The 18,092-nt window shown below is 39.1% G+C and overlaps 1 protein-coding gene across 7 annotated transcripts in view; it reads right to left on the reverse strand.

The window, feature by feature from the left end:
- The window catches only part of LRRC8B (leucine rich repeat containing 8 VRAC subunit B), a 78,009-nt gene that overhangs the window by 20,408 nt on the left and 39,509 nt on the right, over positions 1-18,092 (reverse strand). For 2 of the 7 annotated variants that reach the window (XM_084872319.1, XM_084872320.1), the window contains 2 exons: positions 15,304-15,358; positions 3,877-3,977 (listed from right to left, as the gene is read on the reverse strand). The exons of 1 other annotated variant lie outside the window; for it this stretch is intronic. The gene's annotated coding sequence lies outside the window, so the exon portion shown is untranslated. The remainder of the gene's footprint in view (positions 1-3,876; positions 3,978-15,303; positions 15,359-18,092) is intronic. 4 more of the 7 variants (XM_084872324.1, XM_084872323.1, XM_084872321.1 and 1 more) reach the window with 2 other exon arrangements.

The raw sequence follows: 18,092 nt of genomic DNA on the forward strand, positions 1-18,092 counted from the left end.
CTGATACTTTGTCACCTTTCACTGTTTTTTAAATGGAGAAGAATTCTTTTCACGGAGGAAGCCCTCTCCTATATCTATAGCAATCTGACTTGAGGTCCTGTAAATATGTTTTGTTTCTGTTTCAGTAGGAAAAAAATAAAACAAACAAACAAAAAAACAACAATCAGAAATGAATACACTAGAATAAATCAATAGCAGATTAGATGAAGCAGAGGATAGAATTTGTGATATGAAAGACAAGGTATCAGGAAACACCCAATCAGAGCAGCAAAAAACAAAACAAAACAAAAACCAACATTTTTTAAAGTGAGATAGTTTAAAGATCTGGGAAAACATGAAGAGCAACAACATCTGCATCATAGGGGTACCAGAATGAGAACAGTGTAAGCTAGGGATCAATAATCTATTTGAATAAATAATAACTGAAAACTTCTCTAACCTGGTGAAGAAAAGAGATATACAGGAGTCCCAAAGAAGATGAACCCAAAGAGGCCCATACCAAAACACAGCATAATAAAAATGTCAAAGGTAAAAGACAAAGAGAGAATCTTAAAAGCAACAAGAAAAAGACAGTTAGTTACATACAAAAGAGTTTCCATAAGACTGTCATCTGATTTATCAATAGAAACATTTCAAGCCAGAAGGGACTGAAACAAAATAATCAAAGTAATGAAAAGCAAGGATCTACAACCAAGACTATTCTTTCTGGCAAGGCTATCATTTAGAATTGAATTGAAAGAGAACTTCTCAGACAAGAAAGAGCTAAAGAAGTTCATTATAATCAAATCAGTATCACAAGAAATATTTAAGGGGCTTAAGAAGAAGATGGAGGGGAAAAAAAAAAGAAAGAAACATAATTGAAAAGAATGAAATGGCAATAAATAAGTGCCTATCAATAATCACCTTAAATCTACATGGATTGAATAGTTCATTGTAAGGACCTAGAGTAGTTGAATGAATAATAAAACAAGATACACACACACACACACACACACACACACACACACACACACACCCTGTATTTTCCGGCGTATAAGACGACCCTAATTTTACAGTTAAAATATAGGTTTAGGCCTATATTCGCTGTATAAGACTACCCCCCACTTCAAAGAAAAGACTTATTTTGCTGTCAAGATCTGCAGGTAATTTTTGTGCAATTTTGGTCTTTTGCCCCAGATTTTCGGTTGACTTTTTTTCGTTTCAAAAGTCGTCTTATATGCCGGAAAATACGGTGTGTGTGTGTGTGTGTGTGTATCTTATATAATAAAAGGCTAATATGCAAATCAACCTAACAGTGGCAAGACCAGATGCTATGATACACACTGACCACCAGGAAGCAGATGCTCAATGCAGGAGCTGCCCCTGGTGGTCAGTGTGCTCCACAGGGGGAGCACTGCTCAGTGAGAAGCCAGGTTCATGGCTGAGGAGCACAGTGGCAGTGGCAGGAGCCTCTCCTGCCTCTGCAGTAGCACTAAGTCTGACTGCCAGCTTAGGCCTATGGTGAGAGGGCCTAAGCTGACAGTCGGACATCCCCCCAAGGGCTCCCAGACTGTGGGAGGGCACAGGCCGGGCTGAGGGACACCCCCTCACAAGTACACGAATGTAGTGCACCAGGCCTCTAGTGTTGTAAGAGAGGCCTGGTGCACTACAGGCCTCAGCCTGTGAGTGTCTTTTGTTCTGACTCACCTCAGAACAAAAGACACTCACAGGCTGAAGGTAAAGAGATGGGGAAAAAATATCATGCAAATGGAAACCAAAAAAGGTGGGCTAGGACATTACATAATGATTAAGGGATTAATTCAACAAGCGATATAACCCTTACAAACATTTATATACCCAACATAAAAGGCCCTAAATATATAAAGTAAATATTGATGGACATATAAAGTAAATATTGATTGCTGATGTTCCCAGTGGTTAGAGAATCAGCCGGTGCACCGAAGGGTTGTGGGTTTGGGTTGCAGGTTTGATTCCTAGCCCTAAGCACGTGTGGGAGGCAACTAATCTGTCTGTCTCTCTCATCTCTCTCCCCCTTTCTCTCTTTTTCTTTCCTCCCTTCCTCCTTTAAACTCTCTCTAAAAGTCAAAGGAAAAAATATCCTCAGTTGAGGAATAACAAAATAAGTAATTTTTTTAAATTAAAAAGATACTCACCAATGTTACACCCGATAAAGGATTAATATCCAAAATTTGTATAGAACTCATATAACTCAACATCAAAAAAACAAACAATCCGGTTAAAAAATTGGCAGCATGCCTGAACAGATACCATCCAAAGAGGACATACACATGGCTAATAAACATATGAAAAGATACTCAATATTTCTAATCATCAGAGTATTGAAAATAAAAACCACATTTAGATACCATCTCACACCTGTCAGAATGGCTAGCATCAATAAAACAACAAATAACAAGTGTTGGTGTGGATGTGGAGCAAAAGGAACCCTCATGCACTGTTGGTAGGAATGTACATCGGTGCAGCCACTGAGAAATAGTATGAAGTTTCCCTAAAAATTAAATATAGAATTGCCTTATGACCCAGTGATTCCACTTCTGGGTATATATTTAAAGAAACCCCAAACACTAATTCGGAAGAATATATGCAACACTATGTTCACTGCAGCATTATTTACCAAAGCTAGCATATGTAATCACCCCAAGTGCCCAACTATAGATGAGTAGATACAAAAGCAGTAGTACATATAAGGGATGGAATATTACTCAATCATAAAGCATGACATCTTATCATTTCAGAGAAAGTGGATGGGCCTAGACAGTCTTATGCTAAGTAAAATGAGTGAGTCAGAGAAATACAAATACCATATGATTTCATTTACGCTGGAATGTAAAAACAGAATAAACAAACAAACAAAACAGAAACAGGTTTATAGATACAGAGAACAGACTGATGGCTGCCAGACAGGAAGGGGACTGGGGAACTGGGTAAAAAAAGGTAAAGGGATTAAGAAGTACAAATTGGTAGTTACAAAATAGTCTTGGGGATGTAAAATATAGCACAGGAAATATGGTCAATAATATTGTAATAACTAAATATGTTTCCAGGTGGGTACTGGAAATATCAGGGAGATCACTTTATAAAGTACATGGCTAACCACTATGCTGTACACCTGAAACCAAAGTAATATTGAATGTAAACTGTAATTGAAAAATAAAACAACAAAAATGAGTAGAGGGGAACCTGATAATTTCTTCACATTTTTGCATGACTATTTGATGAAAGAATAAGTGGATTTCCTCTAGAATCAGAACTAGGTGGGTGCCATTTCAGAAAGTCATATTTTGATTCAATTTGTGATGGAACAGCCACAGAACTGGGAATTGTGTGAAACAGTTCAGCCCTTCTCCCTACCAGGATCTCTAGATCAGGGGAGCACCTATTTCCTGCCGAGGGCTATTTTGATATTTATAACATTATTCATGAGCCATATAAAATTATCACCTTAAAAAGTAGCCTGTTGTATTTGGTCAAATAGTTAATTAACTCAAATAGTTAGTTAACATAGGGGTGACCAAATGATTTTGTGGGATTTACGTGGCCTGTGGGCTGGACATTCCCCATGTCTGGATTAGATGAGTAAGATGATCATCTGTTAGAGATATCACAAAGGAATTCCTTGTAATGGATGCACAGTATGAACCAGAGCATCTCTAAGGGCTCTTCTTGCTCACGTGTCATGACTTTGTTTTCTCAAGGGTCCTGAGTTAAATTAATTCAAGTATGTAACTGAAGTTGTAGGGGAAGATAAACAACTCTAACAATGACAATGGTATCTGACAGAGAATGAATATTTATTCAACAAAAAACACAAGCCAACATTGACCAAAATAACATATTTCAAATATTTATACTTACAACAATAAAAAAATGATTCCAATAATTTGACAATGCTTCAATCAGGAGGCCTACACCTTTTAAAATTTCTTAGAAACACCATCTCTGTGTGTGTCTTCATTCTATGAGAAAGCATAGATATCTTGAAATAGCTGCAATTACTTTAAAAAATTGAGATACTGTATTCACAGAACTTCTCCATCAAAAGATATAATATTAGAAGTAAATTTTCATAAATCAGTTCACTTCCCACACTGTGGCACATCTTGGCAAAGCTATATATACAGAACCTCACTCACAGATCAGATCATACTCACTCCCCAAACTTCCTTAAATGACAGAAAATTTTCTACAAAAATTTAGATATAGATTTTAAAATCCCAAGACTACAGTAAATTGATGAACACTTAGCTTTTCCCAAGCAATCTACAAATGTTAGTTTCCCTCACTCAGTCCTCATACAGTTGGTCTTGCTTGCATTTATCAGATGTCCTGTCAGACCTTGTAATTTCTGCATTCTGATTTAAAACCACACATCTGTCTAAATGAGAAGACTCAACACTCTTAAAACTTAGCCTGCTGATTTCATTACAAAATAGTCACAAGTAAATAACTTTTTAAGACACAGCTCAGAAATATGGCTGAAGTTCTCTGAAATTATGGTATTTATTAAATGTAATTACCCTTCTATTATATATTCTTTTTTTTATCTTTGAGGATTAATAAAAACCATTTTTAGTATATTCTTCAAATAATACTTTGCAATAGTTTAAATTACATATGCATTAATGAATTTGAGATATGACAACTTTCTAAAACAAAATTTTTTTTAAATTGAGCGTGAAAAATTTTAGTGCCTACGTAACCTCTGAATGTTGCTGGGAAGGTTAGTATACGTTTGATATTTGCCCTGAAGATATGATCCTCATTTAATATGGTTTATTAAGTACCTGAAATCCACTTACTGACCCCAAACTGTATTGCAGATATTTTTAGCAATAATCTTGCTTCCTTATCATTTTTCAAAGATAAAAAAAATTGGGCATATCTGAAAGTTACTTTGGATTTACAAATGTGTATGTGTAAAGCCTCCTTACTAATTACTAACCAGTATCAAATTATTTTGCAGGCCAGAGAGCACAGTTAGTGTGTATGACAAACGAGCTGTATACTCATTCATGTGTAGCACCACCGAGCCATGAGTTTCTCATTCACATTTTCCAAAGGCTTACGCATGCGATATACACCTGCAATTATGTGCAGCAAGCATGATAAAGACATTTGGTGTGTGAAACATTTTACATATTCTCCCATTGTGCTGCATCTGTAATGTGCCAGAAAAGAAATTAGTGCATCTTTCCAAAATGCTAGTCAGCCATGAGGAGATTTCTGGCATACAGTACAGCTTTTAAAAAATATTGCAAATACATTTTCTACTTTAAACATAATATTTCTATGAAGCAGAGAAATGCAAATCTCCACCTATGGTAACATTTTTAAATAATCATAGTGGGAAACTACTGTAACTAGTCTGTCAGAGAACGATAACTCACTTCAGGTTCACCATATTTTATTCTAACTGAAAATTATCTGTAAAGAACTTCTGTCTTTTTAAGAATTAGAAACTTCTCCTCGAATGCATATTTCCTTTGATGAGTCCCTTGTCAATAAAAGAGCAAATAAAAGTCTATTATTAATAATAATCTACTATCTAGTTTCAAATAACTTTCATTTATATTAATTTGTGTCATGCTTACAAGCCATTGAGATACATATTATTTTTATATTGAGATAAATATTATTTTTCATATTTTATAAAAATAGAAAGAAAAATACAGGCAGGCCCAAAAAAGTTACCATGTCCCAGTTGACAAAACCAGAAAGAAATAGATATAACAAGAACCTAGGTCCTCAGACTCAAATCTCAAGTCTTGTCCACTAGACCATACTGTCTCATTCAATCCCTTTACTATGCCAGACTTGGTTCTCTCAAATGCTAAGGGAAAAGCTGAATATTTAATTGCCTTCTTCAACTGTAATGGACTGGATGTATGTGGGAAACCTAGCCCCCAATGTGACAGTGGTAGGAGGTGATGCCTCTGGGAGGTACTAGTTAGGTCCAGAGGGGAAACCCTCCTGAGTGGGAGTATGTGCCTATAAAAGGAACCCTAGCGAGCTCTCTTGGCCTTCTACCATCTGAGGACAGAGCGAGAAGGTGGCTGTCTATGAACTAGGACGTGAGCTCTCATCAGACACAATGCACTTTGAACATGGACTTTCTAGCCTCCAGAACTGTGAGAAATACATGTTTGTAAGTCACCCAGTTTATATAGTAGTTTGTCACAGCAGCCCCAACTGATGAAGATATCTGTTTAACCCCACATCTGCACTGTAACTGGGTTCTATTACAATCTTTTGAAAAACAAGGATGCAAATGTACAGTTTTCTGCAATGTCTCCAATCACAGATTATATAATCTACTTTCTCAGCTAGCATTCCCCCCTACTAAACATTTTCCATTGACCTAAGAGTAAATACATAAACATATAACATCTGAATGTAATGATGCGTGGAAAGTCTCAAGCCTTCTGATATATTAACTGATGTTAATTTTTCTCATTGAAGTGTTTAACTGGAGAGCTGGAGGATGGCAGTCCTTTGTCATTACAGAATGCAATACCGTTTCTGTGTCTAGGAAATTTTTTCCAGACCATATTATTGCAAACAATGAGGATTCAATCCAAATCAGATCTCTATTTCTCATACACAAATGCACTAAATCAGTTCAAAGAAACAATGTTAAGAGTAAAAGATTTTATGGTCCTAATCCCATTCCTTTAACTTTTAAACTTTATTAAAAAATCATAAAAGCTTTTCAAAGCACGTGAATTTCATTTGACAATCTCACCCCAAAGTCTCCCAGACTGGAACAACAACACTCAAGTTAGGCATCTTTACTTTCCACCAGTCCTTACTTTACTTTGAAAGCATTTCCAAAATAACCAGTGACAAAATAAACAAATGATGATCAGATGGTATTTAGAGTCATTGTATGCTTAGAACTGGCAGGTACTTCAAAGATTCCTGTTCTCTGGCCCCAGGCAGGGATATAGCTAAACAATTCAAAATGGGGTTTTTGTCTTCTTACTCACTGAAAATTGATTTAAAAGACATTTTATACCCCTTCAAAATGTTTAGTACTACTTCAAGATGTTTCTTGGGCCGATCCTACAGCTAACTGATATTTAAATTCACCTATTTGAGTTCTCTCTCTGGGAAACAAAGCATCAGTATCCCTGAGAAGTTTGTTCCTTTATTTTAAATAACCCTTTGAGAGGGGGTTTAGGGGATAAGGTGAAAAAGGTGATGCGATTTAAGAAGCACTAATTGATAGTTACTGTTAGGTCTATCAACTGATGAAATCGATACCCCCTTTCCCTAGGAAACTGACCTTTAGATCATTTTGCAATCGACTTTCCCTTTCACTTAGACCACATTCCATTTACTAGGACTAGTAACTTTCCCCTTTGCACTTGCCCAGGATCTGGACGTGCCCGGAGAATTCCCTACTGAAAAAGCTCGCCTAGGATCCTTTAACATCTCTGACTCACTGTCCTTGGGTGCTGGCACTATTTGGGGGCTTAGCCCATCTGATTTCCAGATGACCTAATAAACTCATAATTCTTTACTCGTTTTGGCCTCGTGCACACCTCCTTTGGCGACCCTAACAGTTACAAAATAGTCCTGGGGATTTAAGGTAAAGTATAGGGAATGTATTTAATGATACTGTAAAAGCTACCTATGGTGCCTGGTGGGCACTTGAATTATTGAAAGAAACACTTCATAACCAAATGAATGTCTCTCTGCTCTATGGTACACTTGAAAGTAATGCAAAATACTGTTGAACCCAAACTGTAATTGAAAACTAAATAATAGCCGAAACCGGTTTGGCTCAGTGGTAGAGCATTGGTCTGTGGACTAAAAGGTCCCAGGTTCGGTTGTGGGCACATCCCCAGTAGGGGGTATGCAAGAGGCAGCTGGTCGATGTTTCTCTCTCATCAACATTTCTAGCTCTCTCTCTCCCTTCCTCTCTGTAAAAAATCAATAAAATATATATATATTTTAAAAACTAAATAATAAAGAGAGAATACCTTGAACTACTCTTTAGAGATCTGAGAAGTACCAAATAATCACTAGCAAGACACTTAGCATACCAGTTTATCTCTCTTACCAATTGTTTCAGGTCTGGTCAATATAGCAACTTTCAAATAACAAACACCCTTCCCAAATTTAGAGACCTGGAATGGAACTCAGACTTATCTAATAAAGCGTTTCTCTTTTATTAATATCCACAAAAGGCACTGGAGAGCTTATTAAGACACAAAGTGAGTGGCCCTTCCCTCAGAGTTTCTGATTCATTAAGTCTGAAGCAGGACCCACGAATGTCCATGTCTAACAAATTCCTAGCAAATGTGGCGGCTGCTGGTGCGGAGACCATTTATAAGAATCACAAATCGATGACAGCAGTTCTCAATTTTGGCTTCACATCAGAATCACCTGGAGCACAATAAAATGAAATCTAAACCTAGGCCCCACTCCCACAGAGCAAGTGGTCCAGGTAAGGCCAAATTATTATTACCATTTCTAAATCTCTGCAGGAGGAGAAAGCCCACAAGAAAGATTAGTAATAAAATATCTGGGAAAATGCCTGCCTTTTTAAGTCTTCTGGATGTTTCCTGTTTCCCTAGATGTCTAGGGTACCCCTCCTCGCCCCCACAGACTGTAATGGCACAGCTATCATCTCCCCCATGAGCCTCAGAGGCTCAGCTACGAGAGGCCGGGGAACATGAGTCACTGAGTCAAGATTTGCAGGACGGATTGAAGGGGGAGGGATTAGAAGCAAGGGGGCAGCTGAAAGGCTATTTCAACCATGTGGGCCAGAAATAATAAGGGAAATGTTTAATGCATTTGAAAAGAAAGCAAAGAATGAAATAGTCACTGCAAGTGAAAACTCAAGCCACTGGCCAACACCAGAGAGAGAAGCAGGAATCAAATAGATTCAGATTTTGATCTTATGCTATTGTAGTGCCTTCCACAGTTTCGAGCACACAGTGCACCATAAATATTGGTACAGTAAAGAGCTGACCCTACAAAAATGCAGAAGGAAGGAAACAGTATGTTCCAAGATGTTTAGGAAGCCTTTGCCAGAGAGAGGCTGCCACTCATCGCATACAGATGGCAAGGATGTTGGCTGGCTACTTTGCATATTCCAAACCATAAGGCTTAAAAAAACACACAACAGTTTTATTTCTCGTGATTCTGTGGGTGGTTCTCCACTTCATGGTGTTGGCTGGCACAAAGGTAGCTGGAAGATGCAAATGTCCTCATTCATCAGGCGGGGAGCTGGTGCTGACTGCTGGCTGGCAGTTCCCTCATGTGAGACTTCACGTGGCCGTTTGCTTGACCTCACACAGCCAGGCAGCTGGGGCCTAAGATGGTGCACTCCGAGCACAGAGGTGAAAGCTGCAGATCTGTTATGGCAGAGCCCTGGAAGCTAGTGTCACCACATCCAACACATTCTAGTGGCCAGAGGAGTCACACAGCCAGCCCAGGTTCGAGGAGAGAGGAAGCGACCACCTTTCAATGGGAAGAGTGCCAAGGAATTGCAGCCATGTTTAACCACCAGAGCCCATTCTTTGTCCCCAAATTTACATTCCCATGCATACCAGGTCTGCTCACCCTCCCCCAAGTCCCTGCCCCCCAAAGTTTTAGCCCACTATGGCCTCAAGTTCAGGCTTCAAATCCAGGATTGTGTTACCTAAGTCAGTTCCTCAATCCTCAATGTTATGAAACAATGTCCTTAAGTTTCTTAGAGACTCTTACATCTAGCTGAGATGATCTAGGAGGTTCTGCCTTAAATCTTTTTGAAATCTTAATATAAGGTCTTATAGCTATGCCCTGGCTTTTATTTTTAGCCCGAGACCAAGTTTTATGGCAGCAGTGTTCTGGACCTAATCTTTAGACCTGAGGACATTTCTTACTTGAAGTACCTTTTGCTGGGTAAGGAAGCTGGCCATGAGAAACAGTTTTATTTATGACCCTAGAAAATCATCATCCGGAAATATTTCCTCTAAAGTTGACTTAAAATCGGAATAGTCTCTTTTTAAATTCATCTCTGCAATACTTTGATTATAGGTGGTTAAAAAAACTTGAGGACATTGTTTCATAGCATTGAGGATTAGCACTATCGAATTAGCACTTCGATATTCTGCCGGAAAATCTCCCAAGTTAGACCCACAAATTCATTAGGTTCATTTTCAATCTTCCATGTAGGGGACAGTTTTGCTGATATTTTCTGCTATGATAAAAAAAAAAAAAAACACAAACACAACAGTACCATTTTATGTTCTCCAATAGCAGTTTCCTCACTGTTTTTCCGGGCAACATATATTTTTTTAATCCTTACCAGAGGATATGTTTTTATTGACCTTTAGAGAAAAGAGGAGGGGAGGGAGAAAGCGAAACATTGATGTGAGAGAGACACATTGATCCGTTGCCTCTTGCACACACCTGGACAGGGGATGGAACCCACAACCTAGGTATGTGCCCTGATCAGGAATCAAACCCGAAAGCTTTTGGTGTGTGGGGCCATGCTCCAACCAACCGAGTCACCCACTGAGGACCCAGCCAACATTTAATAGCCTTCTCACTGCCCTTCAGGTCTTCACTGCCATCTGGCCTCAAAGCTCATGCCAGATGTTTTGTTATGACAGCACCGCACTTCTAGGTACAGTCAGTTGTTAATTTGGCTCTTAATTGCTATGTAACAAACCATCCCAAAACTCAGCAGCTAAAATAGCAAAATCATTCTCATGATTCTGTGGGATGATGAGGCAATCTGTTTCACATGGTGCTGGCTTCAATCCTGGGATGGCTGGAAGGTCCAAAACGCCTCAATCACAGAGCTGGCACTTGGGCTGGCTGCTGGCCTGGAGCTCAGCTCAATCTGATGACCAGAGGCCTGGCTGCTCCTCCACAGGGCCGTGCAGGCTTCCTCACAGCAAGGTGGCTCAGTTCTAAGAAGGAACCTTTCAAGGACACGAATGCAGAAGCTACAATTCTCTTTAGTCCAGCCTTAGAAATAACCCCACACCATTTCTGTCCCATTGGGTTGCTTCAAAAAGGAAACGGGGCCAGCTCAGATCCAAAGGGAGGGGAAACAGAGAGTCTATCTCTTAATGGGAGAATCACAAAATATTCGCCGCCATCTTTGACCCCCTCCCGTCCCCCCCCAATAGGAAGTGGTGAGTATTTAAGTAGTAGATAGTGTCATAGAAATGAATAACTCTTCCATAGAGTAAATTTAGTGAGTGAATAACAGACCTTTCTCCCCAAGATAATACATTGGATGAAGGACTGCCAGACACAGAGCAATAAAGGGGGATACAGAAGCAGGGTCAATGAAATAAAGGAGAAGCACGGTATTTCTAGAACACTAAAATCAAACAGTTTCAAGGAGAGAAGCTGACATGATAGTCCAATAACACAGAGAAACTAAAGGAGAATAGAGACGTGTGATACTATTCTACAACCTCGTCCCCAAAGCAGGTGAGTGGTCTAAAAAACAATCATAAAACTATTCTAAATATTAAGAAAATAACCCTAATCATTTTAAAGCCCCAGGAGAAAGTTACTGAACTTGGCAATTAAAACCATGAGAACAACCCTAGATATCCCAATAAAAGCTGTCGCTCTCAGTTTTAAGGAACATCTTTTTTAAAATTATTTTATTTTATTGTTTAAAGTACTCCATATGTCTCCTTTTCTCCTGATTGACCACCTCTGACCCCTCCCAGCCCCCAGCACAAGCCCTTACTGCCCCAGTGCCCATGTCCATTGGTTTTGCTAATATGCATGCATCCAAATCCTTTGGTTGAACTCTTACTTCCCCACCCCCGCCTTCTCTTTGAGGTTAGATGGTCTATTCAGTGTTTCTTTGTCTCTGGATCTATTTTTCATCAATATGTGTTCATTATATCCCACATATGAGTGAGATCATGTGTGACTTATTTTACTTAGCATAATGTTCTCCAGGCCCATCCAGGTTGTTACAAATGGTAAGAGATCCTTCTTTTTTACAGTAGCATAGTATTCCATTGTGTAGGTATAGCATAGTTTTTTAATCCATTCGTCTGCTGATGGGCACTTAGGCTGTTTCCAGAACATTCTTTGTTTATCCTGGTTTTTCACAGTCATGGAATACATCATGTATTAATTAATTAATTAATTAATTAAAAAAAATTTAAAGGCAGACTGACTTCTGCGTGCAGTGGCTCATGTATATGTTTGGAGTCTTGAAAGCTTGACTACCCTCTGTTCTCCTACAAATGGACTTTGGAAGCTTGTTTGGAGGTTCTAGCAGCTACTCATATACCCTTGACTGAAGACTGGTCCTCTCCTCCAGGAGGAAAGTCATTTACTTTGGGAGGAATGCATGTGGACTAGCCAGCCAGATCAGCTGAATCAACCCTGGCGATCAATGGGGTGACAAATGTCAAAGCTAGATTGTCCTTCCATCCCATCATGTATTTAATTTAGATGGTGATCATCTTAGAGAAAAGACCTCTTAGTTCTTGGATACTTTTAGTGAACTACCAAATTAACTAGAACACATTTAAAGAAGTTGCAGCCACATTATTATAATACTAGTGGCCCAGTGCACAAAATTCGTGCACATTAAAAGAGAAGGGACCCAGACCCAGCTGACCCCACCCCCGTCAAGCTCTGCCAGTGGGGGACACAGCATCACATCCCTGGCCGGCACCAGGTGGGGATGCAGCGTCAAGTCCCCACCCACTCGCACCTGCCGTGCATGCAGCCTCCTGCTGATCTGTCCTTAGGCGTGAGGGCATCATGACCATTAGCATATTAGCTCTTTATTATATAGGATTATTTGTTGAGCATAAGCCACCAGTGGCTGCATAATTCTTAGAGAGAATGTGTAACTTTAAGCCCTTCTCCATTACCTTCATTGTTTACAAAAATGTCTCCCTGACACCCACCCCCACCTCACAGTAAGAAAGCCATAAAATAGAGCCAAACTCAGTGCCTCTGCAGTTTCCTGTGAATCATACATGCTCTCCTTTCAAATGACTTGTTAAAAGCAGAGATCATCATTCCAGTTGATTCTCCTAATTCTTCCATAGGTGACCTATCTTCACAAGAGCAGAAGCATATGGACTATATACTCAAGGAAGAAACCGGAGAGATCAAAGTCCAAGTCTTTACAAATAAGGAAATGAAAGTTCAGAGATGTTCAAGTGGCTTCTCGAGGGTCAAAGGGTAAAATATGGGCTTATGGCCAAGTTTCTTAATTTGAAAAGAATTGGATGGTTAGAGTACTGATTCTGGCCATGTAGCCTAATTAATAAGCTTCAAATATAGTCCAGAATAATGCTGTGTTACAATGTTTCAATTATAATTCAAAACGAGATTTTTGTTTTTAAACTTTGGAGCAGACAAAGCAGTGTATTATTGAAATCCTTAAAAATATGAGTAAGCGACTCATCTTAAACCTTTCTCTAAAGTTAACATTTATGTGCACTCAATTATGGAGGCTAGAACTCCAAAAGGATACCAAGGAGATATGAGGCCTTGTTCTGCTTTCATAGGATTTATATTCCTACTAGAGGCCTGGCGCACAAAATTTGTGCATGGGTATGGTCCCTAGGCCTGGCCTGTGATCAGGGCCATCTTTCCTGGCTACCGGCCTCACCCCCCACTGCCACCTGCCCCTGGTTCCCCCTTTACCATCGAATGATTGGAGCCTGCCAGCTGTGGGGAGAAACCAAGTGGTTGGCCAGCAGGCCCCAAGGAGGCCCCAATCAGCTCCTGCATTGAGTGTCTGCCCCCTGGTGGTCAGTGTGTGTCATAGTGACTGGTCATTCTGCTGTTCGGTTGACTTGCATATTTCCTTTTTATTATATAGGATTGTGGAGGGGAAATATGCATAGCTGAAAGCATCCCATCTTATAGCATCACTTCTGTGCCAAAATGGGTGCAATGAAGGCTAAACCTAAACAATACTACATTTGGTTCCATACAAACCAAATAATCCAAGAAAATGGCTGAAACATAACTGAGCAACAGCACTTGTAAGAGAGGGATCAGAACATTAATCTGTTCATGCGACGAATATTTACAATGCCTTCTATGTGCCAGGGGGAGTTCTAAGTGGTCGGGGAAATACAGGTATGTAAGATAGACAAGACCCCTGCTCTGAGTGACCTTACTGGGTAGTAAGGAAAGAGAGACGATAACCAAGTAGATAACACAATAAAGTCAGAAGCACTATGAAGACCATAAAGCTACTTTAGATTGGAGGGTTGGGGAAGGCCTCTTTAGAGGGACTGCCATTAAAGCACAGATCTAAATGGAGCCAGACATGTGATGATGCTGTGGAGGGGCATTCCATGAAGGAGTAAGAAGCTCAGGGTGTGTGAGGATCAGAAAGGAGGCTCCTCCGCTGGACCGTCAGGAGCCTGCGGAAAGAAGATGAGTGACAGAGGGCTTGCCGCCAAGGTAAAGAGTTTGGAAAATACACAGTTCGGGAGTGATGGAAAAGCCACCAAAGAGTCATAAGTGCAGGAGGAGTTGATGATATTAGCTTTTAAAAATTTGTAGTCAAATCATTGAATCAGCAGGGAAATGTGGCTATACTCAAGAAGTCAAAGGATCTGCATCTTCATCTATAAAAAGAAGGGTGTTCAGAATGCCAGGGAATAGGCCCACTGTACTCACCACTGCTCCGCTTCAATTCTACGTTCAGGGTGACACACTTTTAAGACATATGTTGTGCTCACGCTAGAAAGTCATGCTATTTCATACAGTGCATAAATCAAACTCAAAAGTTCTGCCACAGAGCTAATCTAAGATTAATCTTCTACAACTATAAAAGAAGAATGATGTTTGCAGGGAAGCAACAGAACATAGGACTTATTTATTTCTGACTTACCTACTCTAGGAAAGCATGGCCATCTATTACTTATGAAAACCTGGCAAACTAATGCTATGAATTAAAAATACCACCTTAAACAAAAATCAGAAAAATAAAGGCATGGAGTCATGCAGTCTAAGTCTATTGGAGACATTTATTATATTTTTTAAATTTTATTGTTAAAAATGAAAAATCTCTCTCTCTTTCTTATACACACACACACTTTCCTATATACAAAACTGATAAAGCACAGTAAGGTAACATTTTACCAAAATGTATATAGATTTAATTTTCTGTTTAACTTGTTTAAAACCATCAGGCTTTTACTCATGCCATCTATAAAAATATACTTTTTTTTGCATATTAAGTATTCATTATTTGTTTGCCCCAAGCTACCAATGTAACAGTAATTATCTTTACCATGTGTTCACAATTCAGAATGTTAATCTTACCCTATGAATGCTGGTCAACCGGAAACTTTGCAATTAGTTTCTATTTGAAAAATTCCTAAAGATAAATCATAAACATATTGTTATATTTTGTGCATCACAGGACTCCAACACAATTTGTCAATTTATATGGTACTAAAATTTTCAACATACAAAAAAGTAACTTTAAAAATAATTGAGTGTTGCCCTGGTCGGTTCAGCCCACAGACTGAGGGTTGAGGGTTTGATTCTGTAACTCAGTTGCAGGCTCAATCTCTGGCCCTGGTCAGGGCATGTGCGGAGACAACCAATCTATGTGTCTCTCTCACTTCGATGTTTTTCTCTCTCTCTCTGTCTCTCTCTAAAAATCAATGGAAAAGATCTCTTCAGGTGAGGATTAACAAAAAAATAAAAATAAATTAAAAAGTGAGTGCTGTTAAAGAGATCACCTTCTGACCTCTCATAAAAGGTGTTAACTAACACCCAGAGAAAGAAACAAATCACTATCAGAAATTACAGATTCAATCTCATCACCATGGCAACTTATAAAGTGTAAAATATGAACATTAAATTTTTAGTGAAAAATGAGATAAGCATTTTATCTAAGGCACCACTCATTTCATAAATAAAAGATAGAAACACCAATTGAAAATATTTACACTTCTTACAGAAAGAAGAAAAACATGGGGGAAGGAAGAAAGATTTAATATTTGAGATTGTTTTCTCATTCCAGGTTTTTTGGTTTTATTTTTGCTGGACTGCTAATTATACACAATTGTGCCATTGTAAAATTCAATGGCAAAACACAGATCTCCTTTGTTTGCTTCATCATTTATCACAGGCTTTCTCGATGTTGTTAATAGTTTCTCCAAACATAATTCATACGTGGGTATGTCATAGTTTACAAAACCATTTCGCTACAGAATATTAGATTTTTTTATTACTAATAATGTTGTAAACATTTCTGTACTCTGTTCGTATGATTTCTTTTGCATAGACTTTGAAAGTGAGAGTAATGAGTCAAAGAGCTTGAATATTTTAAGGCCTCTGATATGTAACATCAAATTATTTCCCGAGAAGATTATGCTAATTTTCTTTCCTTATAAACAATATATCAGCAGAACTCTCACCAGATGTTAGAATCATCATTTAAAAAAAGGCAAAAAACAAACCAACCCCAACAACAACAAATAAAAGACACTTCACTAATTCCATTAAAAAAAAAATGATCTTATTGCTTTATTTTGCATTGTTTTGATTAAGTGGGGTTGAATGCTTGCCAATGTTTTATTAATGAGTTTCATTCTTTTTTCTACTTATCTACCTAAACCAGAAGAATATATTGCTGAGAAGATATAAACGTAGAAGTTCAAAAAAGCTTTCTCAGAATGACAATTTGTCATCTCCGAGTGCAACCATTGCTGTCAGGTAAACACACACACACACACACACACACACACACACACACACACACAACACCACCACCACCACCACCACTACCACTACCACCACCACCAACACGATGTACTTCAGTTTCTTTATCCAGGCTAAAGCCAAATCACTCTAATTTTAGGAACCATAGCAGAAGTTACTGGCTTTCTTCCTCTCCAGCAACAAACAAAAGTACAAGTGGGAAGGATGAGCATGCAAAAATACTAAATGGCAATGCTTCTCAGAGCAGAATAAATAGTCCATGTTAGGCAGGATAAAAACAAGCCTGGGACTCTCAGTAATTCTGCAGACCCATCTGCCCAGAGACAGCATCTGTGGCTCCTCCAGTTTGCTATGCTAATGAATGTTACAAAACTAGCATGCCCTCCTCCCTCAGAAACATTTTCTTTCCCCAGCAGCAGGACACAAAGCCAATTCCAGAAAGTCATCTCCGAATCTGGAAGACAAGCAAAACACCGAGACTTCCTTTCTCAAGTAAGAGCTCTAAGGGAATACTCCCCAGTGACTGTGGCTTAAGGAACAATAGAGGCAACCAGCCTTCTGATAGAAAACAAAGGCCCAAGGTTTTTACTGTGAAAACTGGGAAGCCTGAATGCTCGTATTTCTTGCTTGTCACTAGAAAGAATGGAGATTATAAAACAAACTTGTTTGTAGCAAATCGAACTACTGTAACGTTTTGGAATCTGAGAAGGGCTTCCCATTTGGGTGAGTTTGTCTTGTAGTGAAAAGTTAAATAAAATTCTACAATACAATTAACCATTTAGCAAGAAGTCAAGAATCTCCTCATAGTCACTTGATGTCATTTTGCAGGCCATCAAATACGGCAAAATCACTGTAATATCCTAGTCACTTTGTGCAATTCCAAAAGTTTAAGACTTCCCGTGATATGAAATGAAAATATGCAATTTCATCAATTTGAAAGGAACATGTCGCTTTACCTTCTGTCCCACCCTGGGATCACGTCCATGAATCACTTCCCTGAGCCACCCTGACCTCCATAGGCTGTCTCCACTGCACTTCCATCTCTGTCCCTAGGACACTTCACTAATAGTTCTCTCACACTGTGTGATAGTCTACCATAAGCTATTGCCTTAAGTTCCCGGAGGACTGGGGCAGGACTCCTGGTACCTACCCAGAGTCTCTTCCCAGCGCTAGATTGAGAGCCTGGCTATCACAGTGGCTTCCATGCACCGATTCATCAAAGGGGTGTTGAAAACAACTCTGGAAACTGAATTAGGTTGAACAAAAATAGTATCTACCAGAACCTCTCACAGGGATTGCTCAGAATATGGTTGGAAGGGAAGATGAGGAATCTGCTGTTTTACTTCTGGTCTGTTGAGATCCTGAGAACGGGCAGAGCG

Source organism: Pipistrellus hanaki (genome assembly GCF_964339955.1).
Source record: "Pipistrellus hanaki genome assembly, chromosome: 2".
Taxonomy (NCBI): Eukaryota; Metazoa; Chordata; class Mammalia; order Chiroptera; family Vespertilionidae; genus Pipistrellus; species Pipistrellus hanaki.